Source organism: Egretta garzetta, unplaced genomic scaffold (assembly GCF_000687185.1).
Source record: "Egretta garzetta isolate BGI_Z169 unplaced genomic scaffold, ASM68718v1 scaffold13, whole genome shotgun sequence".
NCBI classification, from domain to species: Eukaryota; Metazoa; Chordata; class Aves; order Pelecaniformes; family Ardeidae; genus Egretta; species Egretta garzetta.
The window spans coordinates 234,178-238,808 of record NW_009259239.1 but is presented as its reverse complement, the minus strand read 5'-3'; the positions used below and the strand labels follow the sequence as shown (position 1 = coordinate 238,808).

The window sequence follows — 4,631 nt, the reverse complement described above, 5'->3', positions numbered from 1 at the left end:
GGTTGGGGGGAAGGGAATGAGAAAGCCTCTGCCGTACGGGGTCACTTGCTGCTGAATTTCCTTAGAGGTGGTATCAAGCTGCATCCTTGCAGGGGAACCCAGGAAAGCCATCATGTCGACTGGGGGTTTGGAGCAAAGTCTCCCATGTCATGGAAGAGTGCCCTAAACATGGGATTACAGAAATAGGCTCAGATGGGGTATTTAATCCTCTGGGTTTGGACCTGTTCTGCTTTACTTACTGGCATATCACAGAATCACAGACTGGTAGAATAATTCAGGTTAGAAGGGTCAGGCGGTCTGTAGTCCAATCTCCTGTTCAAATCAGGTCAGACAGGCCACTCAGGGCCTTGGAAACCTGTGGGGATTGAGACTACAGTAAACACTTGCGATGGACCTCAGCCTTGGTGAGGAAAGGCACAGTAATGGTTTTAAGTATTAAGGGATCATTTTATTTGTTAAGTACAGAAAAATATAAAAACTTCAGAGATACTTGTATGTATATTACTGTTACATAGGTGTTTTGTTATATACATATTCTATTATTGTATCTCCCATCAGCTTCAGAGAATTTACTCAGCATGTAAACAGCAGAGGCAGACCGTTGAACAACTGTGGGATTGATTCACTTCATCCACACATCTTTTTCTGTGTCGTAAAGGCTGGCCGAATGTAGAAACTTACACTTTCTGTTGCCAGATGCAGCACAGCTGGTTGGCTGTGCAGATAGGCTGCTGCCACACGATTTCCCTGGGTGCCAGCACAGGCTACAGATAGAAGGCCAGTTGTCGGGGCACTCATCTGCGGAGTGGGAAAGTTCATCTGTAGTTTCTGCCTCTGTGAACCAGCTTCACGAGAAAGTGGAACTTGGGATTCCTGATAAGCTAGTGCTCAGAGCGCTTCCCGAAAGGGGTTAACTCTAAATTTAACCAGCTACACCTGTGTAGAAGGTCTGATTTATTGGTGTTTGGATGAAATAGCAGCTCTTTCTCCATGACGTTGATGTGGCAGGCATGCTTTGAGTGAGTGAAGACGTCGTTACTATTTTTGAGTGATGTCAAGACTGGTTGTGAATGTGCACAGCAGCAGAAATTTGCCTGCTCAGCACCATATAGATGCTAACCCAGTGCCCAGGGCATTGCACGCACTGTCCGGGTTAGACAGGAGCAGAACTGAGAATTTAAATATCCACATTTTAGATGAATGGGTTATGTTAAGCACTTTTCAGCCTTCAAGTAAGTGATTAAATCTCATATACACAGAGTTCCTGTGCATTGCTCAACAGACCCTTTAAGCTGTTGCGGAACATTAGGTTCTCATCCCTCCCTACTTGAGTATGTCGTTTGATTTAAATACTGCACTGCTGTCCTCCACTGGTGCCTGAAATCCGTGACACACTCCCTTTAGTGGGGCTCAGACACAGGAATTTGCCTGGTTTAATCTAGTTTCAGGATCAAGGCTGTTAAGGAGGAGAACAGTCACAACCATTATCCAGAATATACTAGTTTTAAAAAAAAAATCAATGTGAAGAGACAGTCCTTTTTCTCTCTAATCATTCTGAACAGATGTTTAATTTTACGTATCGCAGGCTGGATGTGTGTGATGATAGCTTTTCTGTAATTGACAATCCTTTTGTAGCTTTTGTAAAAAGTTGTCATTCCAGAGGGGTGGGTGAAAGCCAGAGAATGATTTAATTCAGTGCTGAGGATGCTGATACTGTGGTGCTGTCTCCGTAGCCCTTCAAGCCTGGTGGTATTTCATCACCATTTCAGAAGATGTGCTATCAGAAAGACAGAATTCAGGAATAGGCCAAGTGCTCATTTAGGGCCCCAAATACAAAGAGGAGCCACTTGCTTCACCATAATTAGCAGACACCAGCCCTTTTCCTAATGCTGATTAGCCCTGGTGTCCCATCAGAGGGACTAAGTGAATTCCCTCCCCTCTTGCTCCTTTCTCTCTCCAATTAGCCCTTGTCCTGACTGTTTTGGGCAACTTGCCATGTTTAACCTTTCTGCTGTCCCCTCAGCCTGCCGCGCCAGGTGGCCCCACCGGCGTGGTTTACTCGCTGAGCACCACAGTACGTTGCAGACAGAAAAGCAGAGTTTGTTGAGAGCCACTTTGCCGAGTGCCTGCAGAAGCAGCTCACCTCCAAAGTACAAGCAAAGAACTGCCACTGTAAAGCTGATGGTGAGGAGGCAACTCCACTGCCAGACATCACTAATTACCAGCTCTCTGATCACCGGTGTATTTAAACACCTAAGATTCAAGCGACTTTATACCATGGGCATACGTACGTACGGGGTACATCACACGGCAGAGCATGACTCAGTGGTCCTCGGGTACAGCTCCAAGCTGGCCTGGTAGAGCCACCCAACCGAAGTGGTGCTCTAGGGAGAGCCTCGCTCCGTGGTGCAGGGGAGCTGGGCCATTGCTACTAGGAGATCTGAAATAATATGAAAACTTTGACATCACTGCAGGGCTGGTTTGCTGGGGTGCACTGGCACAGCAGGATCAGCATGTGCTCACCTATACTCCATGCTGCCCTCGAGAATTTTAATCTTCCCTGTGTCCAGATGATGTCCTGATGCATCCAGCACAAAGACGTGCTGCTTGTTCACTTTCAGTGCGATGGTTTCTTAGTGCAGCTTAGCTTTCCATTCCCTTTCAGCCTTCTTTACCTTGTCCTTTCCCACAGTGAAGTCCTCTGTTGTCCAGTTACCACATTATTTATGTGCTGAGAGCCCCTCAGTGGTGGCTTTTTGGGATAGGTCGCCCTTGAGTCAGGCATTGAATAAAATGAGGAGAAACCCCCCTGCCGGCAGGTCTCCCAGCTTCTGTATTTTGTTGGTCGACGGAAATTCTCCCACACTTTTACTTCTAGACATTGTAGGGCAAGACCCTGATAGCCTTACACTCGTAATGGGGGGACATCTATCTCATGGGTAGTTCCTCTCGCCTCCATCAAGCTATTGATGCAGTAAGCTGCAGCATGAGACAGGACACCCGCATCTCTCCTGCCTTTTTCTCTTCTTCGCTGCTGCTTTTTAGTTAAGAATGTAGTTTATTTGATAACTAACCTCTTTTATTCACCTGTTTGGGACTTCAGAAAAAAAAAAAAGCTGTTTTTTTCTGGCACGCATTTGCTTTGGTCAGCACGTTTTTGCAAACTTATACATGGCCATGTCTGTCTTGAGAAAATACCATTTCTCAGCTGGCCAGCAGAGAGAGCAGTCAGCATTCGGTGGACGTGCGGGTTGGGACGCTTGGCTAGAGGCGCTCCCCTGCAGGCTTGGCCCTGCCAGTAGCTGTTACAGTTAAAAAAAAATAATTCTGATGGCAGTGCAGAGGCGATCCGTATCTTACAAGCTTGGGGCTAAAGGGTTGTGTATTGCCCTTGGCTGCCTGAGCCTGTAATGTTGGTGCAAGTCCTTCCTGTGCATCAAGGACATCAGCAAACCACCTACCAGTTTTTGGGGATGGGTTCAGCATTCACAATCTCTACCAAAATGGGTGTGTGACACCTTAGAATACCAGACTAATTGCTTCGCTATCAATTTATGGACTTCAGAAGCTAAATTTAGGCACCTGGGATGCTGCAGTCTGATCTGCGCTGTTAAGGAGGCAGGGAGGCACTGGGGTGCATTTGTATGAACCAGATTCCAGGATGAGAGCCCCGGTCAGGACATTTTGACCTGCGTGGCCTCCTCTCCTCACCCCCTCGTCCAGCCAGAGCCTCGTGTGTGTTGCTCTCCAAACATCTTCTGTAAGCGGCCATCTCTGGGGTCCGCTTTTCTTTTGTTAGAATTACTTTGGTCCAAATTGTCTCGTTTTCCATAGTTTTTTCCCCTGCCTTTTCAGCAAACATGGGTTGTAGACTGAGCGACCTGAGAAAGTTGCACCAGGGAAGAGGAAGGAGGTGGGAAAATCCCACCGTATCCCTGCAGGAGTCACAGTTACCTCCCACCAGCTGCCTTGCAGAACCGTTACTGAGACACCGTCCGTGACCCGGGTGGTGGCTGTCCCCTGCGACGGGTGCGAGCCACGCTGCCGGAGGGCAGGACCTGCAGAGCATCGCTTCACGCGTCACCTGGCTGAGCAGATGGCTCCAGCTTTGGTGGGGTTGCCCTCCTGCGACACTGTGGATTCACAGGCTTGGAGAATCTCATCTCCTCTCGAGGTGAAACCTGTCTGGACATCTGTCCCTCTTCAGGTAATTACCTGCTCAGAAATTTGAGGGAGAGAATGCTGGTGATTGTCTTCTCCCTTCTGGCCTCCTCCTCATGCAGGAGTTGGGCCAGTTGAGGCCAAGGTTAATGAAGCATACCCAGGGAGCGAGTGTCTGGAGACATCTGCTGACGCTTGCTCAGCAGCTGCGCGCACCCTGCCCCGTGGAGCTCGGCTCTCGGTGAAGGTTCTCGTTTGTCATCATGGAGTCAGAAGCGAAGCACTCCACACAAATGCAGCCTTTCAACAAGTTAAGTGCTGCTGCAGTAGTGGTTCTGGAAAATCTCTCCAGTTTGACCTAAAATAAACAAATATGGTTGCTTAAGTATCCTCAATGTTTCCTTATACTTACAGTAGGAAATACCTTGGATACTGAGGGCAGCTAAAACAAATCTTACTTAGTTATCTAA

The 4,631-nt window shown here is 47.9% G+C and overlaps 1 protein-coding gene across 2 annotated transcripts in view; it reads left to right on the top strand.

The window, feature by feature from the left end:
• Positions 1-4,631, top strand: part of NTAQ1 (N-terminal glutamine amidase 1) — a 21,928-nt gene extending 17,297 nt beyond the window's left edge. The window contains exon 6 of one of the 2 annotated variants that reach the window (XM_035891581.1): positions 3,856-4,631. The gene's annotated coding sequence lies outside the window, so the exon portion shown is untranslated. Of the gene's footprint in view, positions 1-558; positions 1,021-3,855 lie in introns of those variants that run through there. The other variant, XM_035891582.1, reaches the window with a different exon arrangement.